Source organism: Cydia amplana, chromosome 19, assembly GCF_948474715.1.
Source record: "Cydia amplana chromosome 19, ilCydAmpl1.1, whole genome shotgun sequence".
Lineage (NCBI taxonomy): Eukaryota > Metazoa > Arthropoda > Insecta > Lepidoptera > Tortricidae > Cydia > Cydia amplana.
This window is the reverse complement of record NC_086087.1, coordinates 14005614-14026721: the sequence shown is the minus strand read 5'-3', so window position 1 is coordinate 14026721 and position 21108 is coordinate 14005614.

Below are 21108 nucleotides of genomic sequence, written 5' to 3'. Positions count from 1 at the left end.
ATAAATCCATAAAGTATCGATATCGATTAATCCCATCTCTATAGTTCTAATTAAGGCATCGACTGACCGAATGTGCTTAATCAGGCCTGCACTGTCCCAGTCTATAAAAAGTCACAATTCAGTACAAATGTCTCGGCGCTTACGACGTTCTGTCATGGGACGGTGGCGACACTTGTTTGCTTTGTAGTTGCGCGGGAGTTGACAGTTTGTATTCTATATTTAAACGATACAATAGCCGTTTCCTGTTAATGGAGAAAGACACTTAGGTTGCGAGTGTTTATGCTTAGTAGGTATGATTTAATTTATAAAATACATTTTGACAACACCCGCTTGCAATTTGCAAAGGCTATCTTTAATCTTCGAAAACAGTTGGCAAAGCTGCCTTTTACAAGAGTGGCAAAGTAATTTGACGCAAAATTTAGCTGTTTCGACGTGTTATTCTGTTAGAATTTACTTGTGTAAAGTGATGATTATGAATGATAGGTACTACGTAAGTCGGAGCAATTTTGCCACGATTAAATTCCTGCAAAGCAGTTTTTTATACCACGTATGGACACAACTGCCTGCAACTTAAGCTTTCTCTGAAGGTAACAAATTGTATGTGGAGTTTATAAGACCTATAAAAATTAGTAAACACCGAAAAAAGCTTTAAAACACATTCGAATTCCATAACTCCTTGTTACGTTACAAAACGTATTTTCGTTCCACTAATTCAGTACAACAAACCGTGACGGACGAAACAGCAACATTTAATTGATCATTTATATACCTTATTACTTTATAATAAGGTTCACGATAAATCAGTCAATTGTATGGACGATGGCACTGTACACCTCCGCATCGATACCCGCTATCAAAAATCAGGAAACCATCGCCATTGATTTATATGAGAAACCACTACAACTTGATAAAGTAAAATGTACTTTATTTTGTGAAATATAGGGTTTAAATTTGATTGGGGTGTTTGGGTACGATTTGTAAATTGCTTGAGAATCAAATTTGAGTTTTAAATAGGAAGATATAGGGTTGGTTTTCGGGTGGGTTTCGCAAAGAATAACATACCACCAAAGAAGAATATGCCACTTGCGAGTGATTTATTTCCGATACGGTGTATTAAACGTTTTTGTTTTTTGTTCGGAATTTAAAAATCTGTTATTTATGGGGTTAAAATCGAGAGGAGCGATTAAAATATGTCCGATAGTAGTAGATTTATAGTGGTTCAGGCTTTACTTCCTTTAGACTGTTGGTTTTTATGGAGTGACGTATGGTTGACCGGGTCCTATTAAAGATATTGAACAAGAATCGACAACGAAAGCTAGGCTCATCTTTCTTTATTCTTAAATTGTGTACTTTGTGAGGGTTAAAATGAAAATACTTGATTAGTTTTAAATGTTTTCAGTAAGTTAATTGCATTTTAGTCGCCATTTTTCTTTAAGTGTCATTAACTCATTATTTATCAACCTTTTGATGAACTGGACGCGTAGCCAACGTGCCAATCGATAACGCTCCATAGCGTATCGTAGTCATCTCTCTCTCTATTACTCTTCCAGACTAGTGCGACAGTGACAGTTGCGTTTCGTTCGCTACGGAGCGTTAACGATTGCACGTTGTCTTTGCACCCAAAAGTAGTTAATTGAATAAAATGATTATAGAAATTCAATAATTAGTTTATAAAAAATACTACCCTCTGCCCGCGACTTCATCAGGGTGAAATGATGATGATGATAATGATTACTGAAATAAACTATTACCTTCCTGAGTATGTCCTTCCTCGGGCCTCAAAATATCTCCATACTAAATTCAACGAAATCGGTTAAGCGGTTTAAGCGTGCGAAGAGGTAACAGACGGACAGAAATATTGAGCTATAGTTACTCATTCATTATTAACTAAGAAAGTAGGGATGATAAGTACTTATTAAATTTTATTTTAAAGATATATTTTTATAGTTTTTTTTGCCGTGAACATTATTTACTGAATTTATTTTATTTATTAGGGGCACCAAAAGCAATACAAAAATTACAAACTAATATTTATACACTTTCATTATAAAAAGCGGCCAAGTGCGAGTCGGACTCGCCCATGAAGGGTTCCGTATTTAGGCGATTTATGACGTATTAAAAAAAACTACTTACTAGATCTCGTTCAACCCAATTTTCGGTGGAAGTTTACATTAGATGTACATCATATATTTTTTTTTGTTTTATCATTCTGTTATTTTAGAAGTTACGGGGGGGGGGGGACACACATTTTACCACTTTGGAAGTGTCTCTCGCGCAAACTATTCAGTTTAGAAAAAAATGATATTAGAAACCTTAATATCATTTTTGAAGACCTATCCATAGATACCCCACACGTATGGGTTTGATGAAAAAAAAAATTTTGAGTTTCAGTTCTAAGTATGGGGAACCCCAAATATTTATTGTTTTTTTTTTTCTATTTTTGTGTGAAAATCTTAATGCGGTTCACAGAATACATCTACTTACCAAGTTTCAACAGTATAGTTCTTATAGTTTCGGAAAAAAGTGGCTGTGACATACGGACGGACAGACAGACGGACAGACAGACAGACAGACAGACAGACAGACAGACATGACGAATCCATAAGGGTTCCGTTTTTTGCCATTTGGCTACGGAACCCTAATAAAAGTAAACCCCCGACCATGTCTTTGTCCGATATCACACTTCCTACAATCTCCATAACGTATTTGTCCTAGTGGAAGATTAATAGCCGATACAGACAGACAGACAGACAAACGAAGCGTGCGACACGATCCACCAATATGCGGGCAATAATTTTAACATTTCTGCACTCCTACGTAGAAACGAGGGTGTATTCTGGAGCGAGCTATTATAGTGAGTTGGCTTTAGTTGAATAAGTAATATCTGTGAGACCGAGCTTAGCTTGGAGAACGTATAAAAACTCAAAAATGAGCGTTTTCCCAGAGATAAAGACCTAGCTAGATCGATTTTCGCCCCCGAAAACCCCCATATAGCAAATTTCATCGAAATCGTTAGAGCCGTTTCCGAGATCCCCGAAATATAAATATGTATAAATAAATAAATAAATAAACAAGAATTGCTCGTTTAAAGGTATAGGATTAGGGCCACTTGCACCAATCACTAACCAGGGTTATAACTGGAGTTACCTGGTTACCAGTACAATTTTAATGGTTAATCCCGGGTTAGTGGGATGGTCTCCCAGAAAGGAATGGTGCCAGATCAACCGACTTCGAACTGAGCATGGACGCTGTGCCGATTATATGTTCAAGTGCGGGTGGCGAGACTCGCCAGAGTGTGACTGCGGAGCTCCAAAGCAGACTATCCACCACATAACAGTCGACTGCCCTAAGAGAAAGTTTATTGGCAACCATGAAGACTTGCTCGCTCGTAGTGAAGACGCAGCCCTATGGGCCAAGACATTGGATATAGTTCTTTAATTATTTATTACTTTCTAATACTTTAAGCGACTCGAATCTTGCCATACGATTAAATAAAGTGGGATGGCGCAAGTGGCCCTTATTCTTGCTTGGAAGATCGAATGTGAAGATTGAGTAAATATCAGTACCGTTTGGATCCAGACCGCACCAGCATTACTACTGCAGTGTGGCAGCGTGTCATTACTGCCGACTGTATTGCTGTGTTAAATGTCAGAAATCCGGGCAGCAACATCCATTCTGATCAAATTAAATAGGTATAATTTTTTTGATAAAATTACCTCTTTTAAGTTTTCTACAACGCTGGGTCCTTTTTCAACCCGAAATTATAGAAATTCTTTTTTTAAACTCATTTTGGAAACTTAAATCTTCATAATAATCTCGAAATTTCACATCATCATCATCATCATCATCATCATATCAGCCAAAAAACGTCCACTGCTGGACACAGGCCCCCAGTGATCTCCACAACGACCGGTCTTAAGCCGCTCTCGGCTTTGCGACCTTAGCCCGATTGTCGGACCATCTTGTATTTCACATAGGAACTTGATTATCCTTTCAACTTCGAAGAGAAAGGACCTTGCCTCCATAGATGGTCAGAATCCAGCTCTGATCACGCATATCGTGTTGAGGGATTGGCCCGGGCCCGCGCCGTATATCAACCAGTCGATAAAGAGCTAAATGTTGTCCGATTGCGAGGCGGGAACGCACGCGCATAAATTTATACGTTTCTGATATATTAAGCGACGCGGTGAGTTATGGCCGTGGAAAGGTTGCGCTTCAATGTAGTTTTAACCTTGTTTTTGGAATTTCAACCATTAGTTGCGGGGTTAAATAAGTTTCGTTCTGGCTTGTTTGCGAAACTATCGAAAATATTTATACTATAACTTGAAATTAGGCGTTTTAAGTCAAACTTCATTCAAAGTACAAGTGGTACTAGGAGTGTTGGAGATCTATAAGGATTTATCAGTAACACTCTGTAGTGTCATATTCACTATATTTTGAAGAGTTTGGAATTGCATTTATCTAAAGGTACTTTATTTTTGCTGACTATTTTCCTGATACGTATTAAGCTTAGATACCTGGCCCGAAGTGTGTCGTAATCGTTTAAATTGAATCTTAAGGATTTAAAATTCCTTATTGAACTAATAATATTGAAAAGGAAAAAAAAAAGAAATACAGATTTTTTTTATATCGTGTATTAGCATTGTAAACTTGTTTTCTTCTTTAGTTCAATGTAAAGTACTTCCTTAGAGTGCATTGGCCACTTTATAAACATTATGTCAAATTAGTTTTACGTAAAAAGGTGGGAATTACAAATCGGAGAAATAACTGCTGAGGATTTTTTCTCGCCCGATTTTATCAATCAAAATACCGATTCGCCCCGATTTTTAGGCATTTCATCGTGATAAACTTTAAACACTGAATTTTTAGGATATATTATAAGTAAAGGGTAACTGGATTACTCTCTTGCAGTCGTTTCTCCATCCTTCTTAATTCATTTATGTTGAAGAGAGATTATGTTATGTTAAGACTCCAAGGTTACTATGTCTGTGCGACGGAAAAGTCACACGTGATTCGCAAAATTTGGGACAAATGTAGGAGGGGAGACCAAAAATCAGGTAACATAATTAGGAAAACAAGCTACGTAGGTACTTCCTTACTGGCGTGGTGGGACGACCCGAAGTGGATCTTGGCCTCCGACATCAAAAACCGCCATTGTTTGTGGTCTATCGGACAAACGGAAACGGAAAGCCGCAGGTTCGAACTCCAGCTCGCACCAACGAGTTCCTTGAAACGTTGAACCACTAACCACTGACTAACCTTTGGGTTAGACGGTTAAATGAGTCGCTCTCGTAAAAACTATACTTGGGGTAAGATTCTAAAGTAGACCCCAGGCCAATGGTCATGATGACACTCGTATATTAATAGATATTTCAGCAAAAATCTCACTTAAATCCCTCAATCTTGATAAGGACCCAACGGTAGCCTGTCCATGCGCCTGATTCGCCGATCTCAGATACGATTCCCCGAATAACTTCACACCCGTTTTCGGACGAAATTAATGCTCTTGTCTCCGTGTGATAAGTAGAGGTTTGAGGGAATTTAAGGTATTGAAAGTTTAACGTTACACGTGCAATGGAGTTGCGATCGGATATAATCCGTCTGGTGACCATTAAGGATGACTCACGTTAGACCGGGCCGTGTCCGGGCCGGAGCTTCCAGCGCTTACTTTTCTATGACAGATGATCACGTGATGCTGTCCATAAAAAACGAAGCGCCGGAAGCTCCGGCCCGGACACGGCCCTGTCTAACGTGAGTCAACCTTTATGTGTGCAAGCTGCTCTTCCCGTATCGCTCTTCCTTGTCTCCGACTGGATCGGCGCGGTGCCGTGCCGAGAGTGCCGAGACTCTCGGCGAGAGGCTCTAGACGAGTGTGTACAGCCAACATTATAGTTCTAACACTAAAGACGTGGATTCGGAGAATACGAAGAGAATAAATAATATGTATATCAATATCGTCGGTCAAAGTTGATTTTTTTTGTTTAAGTACACTCTTTGGATATCTTTTTTTTCCCTTTAGGTAATTTTCCTATTTTTGCCTCCATAGGGGTTTACCGCGAAAAACGAAATACATATGACAAAATTTCGATTTTTAATTTGCTGCGAATTGGCTGCCAGAAAAGTAGTACTGCCGAGTACATATTATAGTACATAGTTAAGAAGTTATGCAGGTATTTACAAATAATACTAAAAGTTAGGGCAAATTCGCTATATAGATTTACCAACACACACTTTACACATAGCCAAAATGTATTATCGTTCTGTCTGTGTGTATATAATTTTGTCTGTTGTAATAGCGACTAAAAATTCAAGTGAGTGAAACCGTTGCCATCTAACTAAACAGTTTAAAATATGTCTCACGAAAGTTTAATATCGGTTTATCTGTTGTCTTTGTATTGTTGTTGTCAATGCTTTTCTTTTTCTTTGATTTTCATGTTTTTGTCCTGTGTATGTGTGCTTTATCGAATAAATGGCTTTTTTCTTGTTCTTCTTTCTTTCAAGTACTTACCTATAACGTTCAGCCACGCAGGTTTCATAAATAAAAGCAAAACCTAATACCAATGAACCCGATCAAGTTAGATTAATAGCAACATTCAATATAAATTATCGCCGGCGAGCAATTAACAATGGTGATACTAGCCCGCCCTTCGGGTTCGCTCGCTTGTAGCCATTTGTTAGTAACATTCGCGTGCCAGGCTTCAAACTAGCTGTTGTTTAATTTTGAACTTTATTTTAATGTAGCTATAATTGGAAATTGATTGCTTTTTGATACATTTGTTTATCAAGACTAGTTATTCTTAAAAATTAGTTATGAAATAGTGAGCAAGTATACCTAGTAAGGTCAATTGTGGCTAATTCCGTCATAGGGACTATTCCGTCTACTAGCGTTTTTCTCGAACAACGAAAAAAAATGATAATTTAATCGACAAAGCAGCGATTGCTAGTTTCAGCAATCAAAAGCAGATGGGTTTTTTCCTACGGTTGGAAAGCAAAGAAATAATAATATACGCTCGTGCACGGAATAGACCCTATGACGGAATTAGCCACATTGACCTTAATATAATGTAGGTAACCCAATTATGACGAGTTTAATAGTATCAGTCGATCCTGTTTGTTTTGTGGATCAATAGTTTTTAATGTCTACATGGAACCCATTGCATTTAAGCAATTCAAAAGTCAGAAATGATACAACAGTCAAATTTTGACAATCGTACTCTATGCATGTACGCCCCTTATTAAACGGTACATTTATTACCATTGCAACATTGCCAACCATGTCAAACTTTGTCTAGCTTGAAACAACAGTACTTAATTATTTTCTAAACAGCTGTATTTACCTTATTTCAGAAATAAGTTTTTGGCAAAAATTTCATTTTACCGCATTTCTATTAGAAACCCCAAACCCAATTAGGTTGCGTTGTTTTATCACAGAGTTCTTATGACCACCTCCTGTCTCCATCATCAGATCAGCTCGATGGTACCATAATATTGCATTGTCACCCGACTTACATATGAAGGTATGCAAATTTTCAGCTTCATCGGAAACCGGGAAGTGGGTCAAATTTAACTTGCAAGATTTGACTCGTACAAATTATAGTTAAGTACAATCTATAGCTACTGTATCGTCTGTATCTAACATAGCAAGTTAAGTAAAATGTTGTAAAATAGTCACATTTCTCCCATACAGGTACCTACAAATTTTTCTCATGTTTTATTTGTTTACACTAACATTTCAAAATCACATCTAAAATCGTTAATTTCATTCAACAGTCAAACAAAATCCTATAAAAAAGCCATAAATCGATCCCACACGCGAGTATTAAGCAATAAAACTTGTAACGATAATCGAGTGGTTGTCGGGTCGTCGCGGAATCGATTGAATCGATCGTATTAACATAATCGCGCGATAGGAATGCACCTGCCCATACATGCGACCAAGAGTAACGATTCTTATCGAGACAGAAGGGACAACTCTTTATAAATGAAGCTGTTTAATAAAGAAAGTACAAAATTCTGCCCTCCTAAGCCGAATAGCGGTAACTCAATTACAAATGATTTTGAAAATAGAACTATCAGCTATAGAAACTAAAGTATCCCACCAAAAACATTTTCATGTAAAATGTTGCCAAGACGAAACCATAAGGCTCGCACTGAAAAAAAGTTATCAGATCTCTTGTAGAGCCAAGCTTCTAACTCTACAGGCCCTACCTTCACAGACTCTACACCTTAGTCAAAATATGTGGCTTGGCCGTTTCGCCAGCCACGAAATTTAGATTTTACATTTGCATGCTTAATTAAGTAGAGTATGGTGGACTATATAACAAAAATTGTAACAACTTATTGTAACTGTGAGTCATTAATTCATCGGTATTTTGGAACAACTACCCGATTCGAACTTTAAGATACGTCAAATATTATATGGATTCGATATGTAAGTGTCAAACGTGACGTTTTTGTTTGAAGAAGAGTATCTTAAAGTTCGAATCGGGCCGTTGTTTATGAAAGCATGGCATACAGTGTTGTTTGTGTATTTGTTCACTAAGAACTGTCGCCTCTGTATTTCTAATCTCCCCTTGCCCTTATCTCCAATCGGCCATTAAACGTAACCAAATAAATCTAACTGGTGCTTACGATCCATCACATTGACAACCCGCCACTAATTTACTGCGGGGACCCTTAATTACTTTTAAAACAGGTATTTGATCGGTCATATTTGGTCTTTATTGGTTGTGATCGAAAGGGTTAAGGGGAAAGGGGACTACCGCTTTTCCATACAAACATAAAGTTGGTCATACCAATTTGTCAGTAAATAAGAACAAAAAAAAACTATATTCATCCTTTTCTTTTGGGTGCTAGTGCTAGTGTAGGACAAAGATAGTAAGGTTCTCTCTGTCTATGTTTTAAATGAGACAGTCCTTTGACAAACTATAGTATTCATTTTCCTTCCTATGGTTCGTTTTTATTAGCATTAGTAAAAAGGTAAACAATCTTGACGTGTTTTTTTTATTGATTGAAAAACACTTTTAAAGAATAAGTTGGCAAATATGTAACAATTATGAATCATATACGATTATTTACATACTTTTGCTTTAATAAGTAATAGTTGCTGATTTTTAAAAAGCGTTTTTCATTTAAAATACACTTCAATATTGCTTACCTTCTTTCTAATTCTAAAAAACGAACTATATAAATTAACTTGAAAAAAAATACACGATTTAATGTATGAATCTGCTCCTTGAATCTGTTCTTTTGAATTTTTTCGATGTTATCATTAGGTCCAAAAAACCAAAAAAACTTAAATAATTAATAACCTATACGTTATATCCTCTCTTCTCAGTAATAAACTAGTTTCCATCACGCTCCAAGCAGTGCCTGAATCTACTGCTATCTACCTTAAATAAATCGCCAGTTTACATTTGTATGGTTCGTTCGAATTACCAATAGATTGATTAACATTTATTCACGCTTAATTAATTGACATCAATTGATTGATAATCACATTGGCGATGCTCAATTTATCGCCGCACCGATCCTTTGATGAGTTAATGGCTAGCCAAGTGACGAGCATTTATAGAAAACGCCAATCGAATCTTGATGATGATGATACATCTGGGGGCACGGTAGTGCCCCCGCCAAGACGAGCAAAGCGAAGCGCAAGGGCACTACCTACCTTGTCTCGAAGCGCTTCGTCGTTTGTTTTAACCCTCATAACTTTGGTTTGGATTATACCAGATAAACAAAATTCTCTGTTTCTTGGTTTAACATTGGACAAAAATCTACAATGAAGTCCTCATATCGGAACACTAGCTAACAAATTAAGTTCGGCCGCTTACGCCGTGAGGAGAATTAGACAATTGACTAATGTTGAAACAGCTCGCCTTGTTTATTATAGTTATTTTCATAGTGTAATGTCATATGGTATTCTGGTTTGGGGCAAAGCAGCTGACATACAGACTGTATTTGTCTTACAAAAGAGAGCCATTCGTTCTATATATAACTTAAGAGCGCGTGAATCATTAAGAGAACTTTTCAAAGAAATTAATATTTTAACTGTAGCTTCCCAATACATATATGATAGTATTATTTATGTTATTAAGAATCTAGACTCCTTCACTAAGAATTCTGATGTCCATAACTTTAACACTAGAAATAGAAATAAGCTTGCTATCAGAAAGTTTCGTGTCCGTAAAGTACAAAAGTCATTCGTTGGGCAATGCATTCATTTTTATAACAAGTTGCCTGAGGATGCTTTAAGATTACCCTTTCCAGCTCTTAAGAATTACTTAAAAAAGTCATTGATGTTAAAAGCTTATTACAGAGTCGAGGACTACTTGACAGACAAACATGCATGGTCCAAACCAGAAACTAATAAAAAGTAGTAGCAATTAAAAACATTGTATTATGTATAGAGTTATAGGTGACACAGCTCAGGTAAGCAGGAAAGCACATCAAATATTATATGTTGGTAATTCATAATAGTCTATCAGATTTATATAATATGTTTTCCCATTTCTTTTTTCTTTTCCTTTTGTAAGAATTTGATATGTTTTCTGAAAGAGCTACGAATTTGTATGATTCCATGTACATATGTATATTTTCTAAATCAAATTTCTATTACACCTTATGTGTATAATTGCATGAATTCTATAGTAATTTAAATTGTATTTTTTCCCTTATTTTCTCGTAATGCATGTTAATTATAAGATGTAATTATTTTTGAAAAGATGTGTCCCGCCGAGTTTGTTGCCGGTCCCATATTGGGATACCCTCCTCCAATTGAGGGGGGATTTAAATCTTCTCGGGGCAGAGGTGTAGGGTTGGAGCCGGTCTACCTAGCTTTATTTGACGTCCATAAGCGCATTGTAATTATGCCTACTTGAATAAACTATCTTTTATCTTATCTTTATCTTATCTTTATCTTATCTTTATCGTATCTTTATCTTATCTTATCTTATCTTATCTCGGTATATGATGTCAATAGTGGACTTATTAAGCATTAAAAATTTCAATTGTATAGCTCTTATACAAAATGACCTATAGACAAACGATTAATTAGCTAATAGGGGCTTGTAGCGCGTTTATGAATAATAACATTTTTTTTAATATAGCATAAATAGAGAATATATTTGGAAGTATGAGGACCACATATAGTAACTAACGTCCTCGCACGACAAATATATCCGTCGCGTAATAGTTTGATCGGCTGACTTCGATGTTGCCCACGCGCAGCGCGCTATCAATTTTATTGTCGACTGGTATTCGCTGCTTGTGTACACTGCGGGACATACATATAGGTATTATTATGTAGGTACGGTGTACATGAATCACGGATATTTTTACGTAAATCTGTTTGAGTAACGAATCTCTGCTCAATCTGTTCTCGTAGTGTTTCTCAATTATTTAACTTATAAGTGCAAAAAAATATAAATGTTTTTTTTTTCACCATCCTGTGCGCCAAATAGGAACTTGCAATGAGCCAATGTGTTTATATTCACCGTTCTCGTCTAAAAATAACTGCTGTCTACATTTCTTTATGAATCTTCTGGTGTTTTATTTCATGTATGGTGTAAAATAATTTATTTTAAATATACAGTCAATTACCCTATTGTCCCGATTGGCACTAGCTAGAGGTAACCTCCAAAACTGCGCTCAAATGAGTGATGATATGAATTGATAGAGGAAACAATGGCTGCTATCACATTAAGTGAGTCATCGCACGAAATTGTCACAGAGGGATCACTCCACTTGATTGGATAGAAGTCTGAATATAATTCAACTAAAAAGACGTAAATACATGAAAGATGTCGTTAGATTAGGGACATAAATGTATAATAAACTAGCGACTCGCCCCGGCATCGCACGGGTTACACAAAACCATAACAAAGTATACACTTAATCCTTCTGAATCACTCTATTGATAGGTGAAAATTTGAAAACCGCATGAAAAATGAAAATATGTTCCAGAACATAAATAATGAATCCGTTCAGTAGTTTTTGAGTTTATCGCGAACATACATTCACACAAACAGACAGACGCGGCGGGGGACTTTGTTTTATAAGGTGTAGTGAATAATTAATAAAAAAATAGCTAGTGTTACTACATAAATATAAAGTCTACGCTTTAAAAAAAATATATACAAAAATTGGGGAACAAATACGACGAGGAGATGCAAAAACTTATTTGTAATAAGTAATCCCATCAAAAACATTACATGTAAAAAGGTGCAAGTCTCGCTACGCTTTTACTACAAAAAAGTTTTGAGATGTAATGTGAAACCAAGTCGGTTATTTTAATCAGTGCCAGGGGGTGTTAAAACCGTATCGAAACCAACTCGAGCGTCCACTACTTATACTTTTTAAGATATGTTGTATAATATGTATGCTAGTTTTAGGGCATTTATCTATCGACCAATAGTTGCCTGAAAATACATATTTTCATTTCATTTCATATTATCAACTTTACATTAGTTAATGATTGGTGCTCAGCCGCAGTGTCCGTGCGATTCTGCAGTATAGAATGGAACTTCAATGAGTGAACCATCTTACAGCACTATTCTGCGCTGCGACCAGACGCAATAATTTAGACTAATCCGGCCTAATTCGATGTCAGTAGCGGATTACCGAATACTTAGCATCCTACATCGCTGTGAATCAGCAAGACTACTGATCTATGTCCACGTTTTTATATAACACATAGGCAGGTACCTAACTGGGCATTTCTATATAAAGTGGTACCTACCCCTTAACCACAAAATAAGTTATTACTTATTCTGATAATACTATTGTATTATCACACCTTAACTTGCATTTTTATAATTTGGAATTTTTATATTATTTCCACTCAGAATCACGAGCTCTTTTGATCCTTATAATGAGAACAGAAGTGTCCCCAAAATTTCATACATTTTTGATTTATCCGTTTTGTTACGGTCATAGAAGACTGTATTGAAAACGTAACCAACTGGACAAACCTACCTATATAGTTTCCTATTTTTCCTTTCTGGATATTTACATTATGGAAAATATTTTTACACAATTTATTGAATGTTAACCGTACCTAGTTATGCCTCTTTGTTTGACTTTTTGATAAGGTATTTTAAGAGTCAGGAGCGAAAACACATTTTCCATACAAATTCTTGAGGAAATTGCTTGAGAAGCGGTCATCCCTTCAAAAAATCATTTATTTACAAACAAGATATATACAGTGTATTACTAAAAGAAATTAAAAACTAGCTTAAATCTAAAATAGGCCCTTGAGGCATTGTACCAAGGATGCTGGCGACATTTCCTCGCTGTATCGCAATGCTGATACGTTGTGCGAGGTAGCCGCCAGCTCTTCGGTCACCAGTTACGTCAACCAGACGCTTCGCGATTTCTGCGAACAACTTATGCGCGCTGGGACCCCATGGACCTAGAGTTTCAACTCCAAATGGTACAAAATGGTACTCTCTACCGAGGCTCTTATATTTGTTACGTTTTAAAATTTCGGCGCTTTCCGCCGCCCCGCCCGCTTTTACATTAGTCCGTTGGAGGTGGGACGGTGCCAGTGTGTCTACGCAGGTAGCATCCCACACTAACATCCGTCCCAAGCTCCAAGGAACTAAGGACACCCCATCGGGCCTCTTGCCATCGTCTCTGAAAATGCCAGTCGGCTCAAGAAGAGCAGGCACATTGATGGTGGCAAGAGACCGACGGATTATGTCATTAAGCGACGCATGTCTCGAAAAGCGTCCTGCACTTTTTTGACAGGATAATCCATGGTGTCCCAGTCGGTCCACGTCCGTGCCACAAGAGCATATGTGTGGCGTACACACCGAAACCCCAAGTCGCAAACCAGTCGCCAGTCTAAGGGAGGCATCCCTTCATCTTAAATATATACAAACGGGTCACTCACGTATTTTTAATTCGTTGGTCGCTCTATAACGAGGACCTTGAACGGGAGCAGGCGTTGACGGACCGACGCAGACTCAGAGAGAACTTAAATCTCAATGATTCCTTAATGCCAAGTCAGAAAAGGGCCTAAGCGACTACTACGAAAATGACAGTTACATTTATATGAAAGCCATACAATCCGCGTAATTGCATCGATTGCCTCTGGAACCTGAGGGCCTGCCTCCCTGTCACACTTACGTGCGAATGTACAAGTGCAACAGAGAGGCAACACGTCGAACGTTCGCGTAGGCCCTCTGATTTACAACAACATTAAATCATATTTCTATGGATCTCGAGAAAACTATTACCTGTCGCTTTGTGCTTTTATTGCGATCTCCGATTTTATGAGATATTAGCTTTCGGAATGGCTTTTGATTGGTTTGATGTTTGGCGTAAGATTGGAAGCTGAAGGATGACTCACGCTAGACCGGCCCATGCCCGGGCCGGAGCTTCCGGCGCTTTGTTTTCTATGGATCACTCGTGATCACCGATCAGCCGTCATAGAAAATGACATGTCGGATGCCTCGGCCCGGGCCCGGCCCGGTCTAGCGCGAGTCATCCTTTAGATGAAAGTGAAAGTGTGTCTGTCTGTCTGTTTGTTACCTCTTCACGCTTAAACCGCTGAACCGATTTAGTTGAAATTTGGTATAGAGATAGTTGGAGTCCCGGGGAAGGACATAGGGTAGTTTTTATCCCAGAAGTCATCCTTTAAGGGGGTGAAAAGGGGGGTGGAAGTTTGTACGGGAAATCGATAAAAAGCAGATTGGATTCAAAATAAGCTACCCAAATTACTAACGCCACACGGACGAAGTCGCGGGCAAAAGCTAGTTTAGATATAAGTAGCAAAAATTACCAATAGGTATACCTACCAACAAAGAAAGTCAAGGCTCTATTATAGTACACTAAGGTACAGGATAATAATCGATGGTGTCGTAATGGCATTCATTACGTCCGCGCATGATTTAAGCCGCTGTAGGCTCGCCCACAGTAGCGATCGGCCGCTAGATCGGCCCGCCCGGCTGACCGACCGAGTCGGCCAGTGTGGAGACGGCTTTATTGGGTTAACACTTTTTTAACACTCGTGTTGTCAGGGTGATGTTCAAATGATTTGTTAGCTGTACGTCCAATACGCAGTTCGTCCAAATCCTACAGCTAACAAATCGTTCAAATTGGTCACTCTCTGGCTTCAAAACTTGCCTAGACAAATGCAGTTTTGATTCGTCAAAATAAACTGGAATGGGAGACATTGGCTCTGAGTGGCTTCGCACGGGTTACACAAAAAAATACCAAATCCCATCAAAAACATTACATGTAAAAAGGTGCAAGTCTCGCAACGCTTTTACTACAAAAAAGTTTTGAGATGTAATGTGAAACCAAGTCGGTTATTTTAATCAGTGCCAGGGGGTGTTAAAACCGTATCAATAAGATATCTTTAATTTGTAATACGTATAATGACTTGGCCATCGCACAGCTGCATAATGACAAAAGGATCATTGTCACCTATTAAAAATAATTCTAATTGAACATAACGCTAGCGCTAATTGCAGTTTGAGCATTACACATATTTACGAGTACCTACGGTACGAGTAAAGCATTATGTGTGATTATAGCTTACTGGATGACGAAAATTTCTGCGTTCTGGTCTTATCCAGAGGTTCTCAAATAGGGGCCTGAAAATGCGGCGAAATGGTTCCAGTAAAGGATGGTACGGCAGTGTTTGTTTCGCGCTCGACTTGGCGGGGGCACTGCCGTGCCCCCAGATTATACACCATAATCTTAAAAAAAAGTCAAATAATTTATTTACCATACGCACCTACACAAGTAGGTACATATCTACCTATCTACAATAAAATCGTATTTACAATAAAATACTATTGATGGGTGAAAACCGCATGAAAATCCGTTCAGTAGTTTTTGAGTTTATCGCGAACATACTACATACACACACAAACAGACAGACGCGGCGGGGGACAATTTTTTATAAGGCGTTGTCATTTTTTGTAAGGCGCAGTACATAGACATAAATAAAAGTGTATTAAAAGAATAAACCAGAGATAAGGTATAGTCATAATAGTCATAGTCATTTATTTATAATATTTTAAATATTACATGTCAATTTATTTAGGTATTAGGTTCCGTTGTTATATAATATTCAAATTAATTAAGTAATCAGCTTAATTAAGATATCAAGAGAGGTACAATAAAGAGGTATAATTTATAATAAAGTGCTTTCCACACTATCCAACCGCGCGACATCGGAGAATAAGTAAAGGCGCAGTAACAAATAACACGACATCCATTCATGCATTGTACAGTTCGCCTTAAATAATAATAATCGAATCAATTTTATACAAACCAAACAGCTCAATCAAAATTGAACTCTAACACAATAAATTAAAGTTGAAATTGATTTTATATATTTATAGTGGTTAAAGAGATGTATTTTTTTTGATTAATTAGAACAAGTATTGTTGTTTGGAATTGTTTGGTTCGATATGTATTTGGAATAGATTAGGTAATTATTCATAGAAATGTCTGAGCTGTTTAAAGTTTATTTCTGTTAAGCTGAACTTTTTTATTTTTTAAATATTTTACATATCTATTAGGTGGACTAATTTTTCATTTGTTGTTGTTTTCTAGGGTTCCGTACCCAAAGGGTAAAAACGGGACCCTATTACTAAGACTCCGCTGTCCGTCCGTCCGTCCGTCTGTCACCAGGCTGTATCTCACGAACCGTGATAGCTAGACAGTTGACATTTTCACAGATGATGTATTTCTATTGCCGCTATAACAACAAATACTAAAAACAGAATAAAATAAAGATTTAAGTGGGGCTAATAAATAAAATAAAGATTTTTGACCGAAATTAAGCAACGTCGGGCGGGGTCAGTACTTGGATGGGTGACCGTTTTTTTGCTTGTTTTGCTCTATTTTTTGTTGATGGTGCGGAACCCTCCGTGCGCGAGTCAACTCGCACTTGGCCGGTTTTAACTTTTTTGACAAATTTTTATGAAATTTGGTGGATACCTACAATTCCTTATTCTGTATTTATATTAAGCGTAATTTCACCGTATTATGTCCTACAAAATCTTCCTCCAAATTACGAGAACGTACTTATAAGTTATAACATTTTTGTAACATTATAATTCAAAAAAAAAAAAAAAATCTTGTATTTGGATTACCTAGGTAGGTACGTGTTTATTCCGCCCAAGCTGTGGTTGCTTGTAACGGCACACCTCGGACACTGGCGATCAAATGTATGAAACAAACGCGTTCCTACGCACACAGCCTAAGCTCGTGTAGGTGAACGCGAACCATGCTTGTGTGAGTGAGATAAGACATTGTAGGGTACCTAACTGTGAGGTAACCGAGAGCGAGTGGGCGGCAACGGGAGGCAGGGAGCGTCCATCTGTACGATAGTACTCTTTATTATACTGTGGTAACGGCTAGTTCTATGTACAAGGCTCGATGAGGTATGGTCCTCAAAAGCTTATTATCGCCCACGGAACCCCAATTATAGGTCAAGCCCATACATTAGCGCGATCGGCGAAAATGGTGGCATTCCCGGAGCGTCCGGGAAATGGGGCATTGACGATACTTTTTGTGACTAGTTAATTAGGCCGCCAATTAGGTATGGCGATCTTGCAGAGTGACGAACGAATAGATAGGTACCTTTATATTTAAATTTGCAATAGCAAAGCAAAATATGTCAAAAATCCTGGCTCGTTATTATGGTTGGATATAGTATATTTAATTTGTTCTTTAGAAAACATAAAAGTAGTCAATTAGTGAAACCAGTATGCTTGTAACGATTTTTTTTGCGATTTAGGGGTTGACGCAACATATTTCTTTTTGGGATTGTGATATTTTTGCTGAATAATTTAGAATTTGGACCATCTGTTTAAAGCCGTAGATAAGTATTGATTAGTTTTTATTATGATTTTCCTGACTAAAAAAGCTTTGTCAAATCTAAATTTTCATAAGGCTGTGTCACAATTAGCGATTGGTGAGACGCGTGCTTGGGCGGCCACCGAATGTTTCCGATCACCTGTCTTTTAAGTGCGGCTAAGCGTATGCGCCGGCGCGGCGTGAAGCGTAGTGTGGATACGCCTATATGGTATGATGGAGAAGTATTTCATACTAAACTTCTACACGCTCTATTTTCTTTGTATAACAAACTAGCTTTTGCCCGCGACTTCGTCTGCGTGGAATAAGTAAATTGGGTACCTTACTTTTCAAACAAATCTGTGTTTTATTCATCCTTCTTTTCATCCCCAAATTGGTCCACTCTATAAATCTCCACCCCTTTTTAAACCCTTAAGGGATGATTTGGGGAATAAAAATTATTCTATATCCTTCCCTACAGCTCAAACTATCCGCATACCAAGTTTTATCTAAATCGGTTCAGCAGTTATTGATTCACCATACAAATTTCCACCCCCCTTTTCACCCCCTTGAGGGGCGAGTTCTGGGATAAAGAGTATCCTATGTCCTTTCCTGGAACTCAAAGTGTCTGTATACCAAATTTCAACTAAATCGGTTTAGCGGTTTAAGCGTGAAGAGGTAACAGACAGACAGACACACTTTCGCATTTTTTTTGTAAAACTAAAAAACTTGTAATATTTAGTTGCAGTTCCATTTATTTTGTAAATTATTATTCCATTTGTCTTGTTTAAATAAATTGCACATGATGTGTAATAAGGTAACATGGGATGGCCCAAAATATGTTGACATATACTTTATAGAATTTTTTTTACTAAGGTCCTACACGTCTTTTAATGAAGTTATTATAAATAAAAACTCCAATCATTTAACTAAAACAACGTATTATCTTCAATATAGTTTTCTTTATTTAGACACACACACGCAAACGTTTCTTAAAATTATGAAAAGATCTAGTAAAAATCTTTGTCGAAGTAATTTAAAGCCAGCCTGTCCGTAGGGTATATCCATAACATTCTTTCCTCGACATGCTTTAGGATATCCTCAAGGGTGGAAAGCTCATACCGATCGCTGCAATTACGATCGTTTAATTGCGAATTTTGGTTTAATAGTGGTTAATACAGCTTGTGAAATGCGGAAAAGATTGTGAGTTGTTGGTTGTTGGGAAAAGATTTAAGTACTATTATTTCTTAAAACTGACAAAAAATATAATAAAGTATAGAACCCTAAAAACGAGCATAATTATTATGTTTATATTTTAGAAATCAGACAGTTAATCGTAATCAAACTGAAAAAGTAAAAGTAGTAAGGATGTTTGGATATTTCTTGCTCAATTATACAAAATGGGCAAACACATCACAAATATCTGAACACGCCTCTATTCACGCGTCAGAGTGTTTGCTTAGATATAATAGATATATTTGAACACCTCAGCCGCTCCGATATATCTGATGGTGACTGTACAAACGGTAGTAAGGCCTAGTAAAATTGGTACAAAAGCAGAATGAGAAATAAAAGTTACAGAACCCAGTACGCTTTAGAAGTTTTTCGCTGTCATTTGTATGCCTCAAAAGGAATGCAAGCACCTGACGAAACATATCCGGGCAATGACAACTATAAAAACGGAACGTAATATTTATACTTTAATGAAGGGTCGTTTAAATGAGTTAATGATTGACATAAGTAATCCTTTACAAAGTAAATAGAGACAATGACTATGAACATTGACTAACTAAATATGTAGTGGGGGTATCAAACTGGTTTCTGGATGTGATGCTACATGCTGCATAATCACGTAAAGTTCTTCGTTGTGTCTTCTCTTTCTTTGTTATGTTATGTGACATCACGTTTATAATATTGAATTGTTTGTAGGTAAAAAGCGCTGGTGGCCTAGCAGCTCGTACCAATGAGTTTTTCGGAACTTATGTACGAAATATCATTTGATATTTACCAGTCGCTTTTCGGTGAAGGAAAACATCGTGAGGAAACCGGACTAATCCCAATAAGGCCTAGTTTACCCTCTGGGTTGGAAGGTCAGATGGCAGTCGCTTTCGTAAAAACTAGTGCCTACGCCAATTCCTGGGATTAGTTGCCAAGCGGACCCCAGGCTCCCATGAGCCGTGGCAAAAAATGCCGGGACAACGCGAGGAAGATGATGAATTGTTTGTAGGTACTGGAAAGGTGATACTAAATACTGAGCCTCCGCCACCGTCCATTTGTCCATCTAAAGTGTCATTCTATATAGAACTTGCTAACTATGTAAACACACCGCCAAACTGTCAAAAAATATAAATTTACTAGTGACTTTTGTTTACATAGTTAGCAAGTTCCATAGAATGACAATTTATCTGTCACTGGACTATCTCAAAAACAGCATTAGGTAGACAGCATTTGAACATGTTTCAGTGTGTTTTCATGAAGATTTAATTATTATTATTATTATTTGGAGCCTGTCGTGTCCCACTGCTGGGCAAAGGCCTCCCCCCAATTTCTCCACAAATCTCTGTCCAGTGCTACGATTTGGGTCTTGGAGCGTAGCGTGGTGTTCCGGACACGATCCACCAATTTTACACCTAATATGCTACGCTCCGTGGCTCGTTGGCAAACCCCGAGTCTGGACTTCTGAGCTTTAGTCAAAGACCAAGTCTGTGCACCGTAGGTTAGAACTGGGAGTATGCACATGTCCATGAGCTTCCGTTTGAGTGGCATCGGAAGATTACCTTTCATCAGGTGTTTCATGGACCAATAGCTCCTCCAGGCGTTTTCAATTCGTCTTTCGACCTCTTTTTCCTGACGCGCCTGGAAGGAGACTAATTGGCCCAAATAAATGTACTCACGGACATATGCAACATGTTCACCATGTATTTCTATCCTACGTGGTGTGCTGTTAGTCATAAGCTTGGTCCTTGACATATTCATCTTCAGTCCAATCTCGAGGCTTGCGGTGCTTAGTTCTTCAAGCATTTGTTGTAATTTAATAACTACTGTTAAACCTTTCTAAGAAAATGTATCCTATTTTAGATGATAAGAAAACATATTGATACACAGAGAAAAAAAAAAGACAAATATCACAATAGGCGTTAGTTTATTTTTAGACATAGCGTCAAATAATACCGTTACTGATGTAAAAACTGAAATGACAAGTTGATTGTTGATTGATTCCATTTGAATCGAAGTCTATTTTAATTTGTTAGACGTGGTTCGACTGGTAACGTGCTCTACTTTGACATCCAC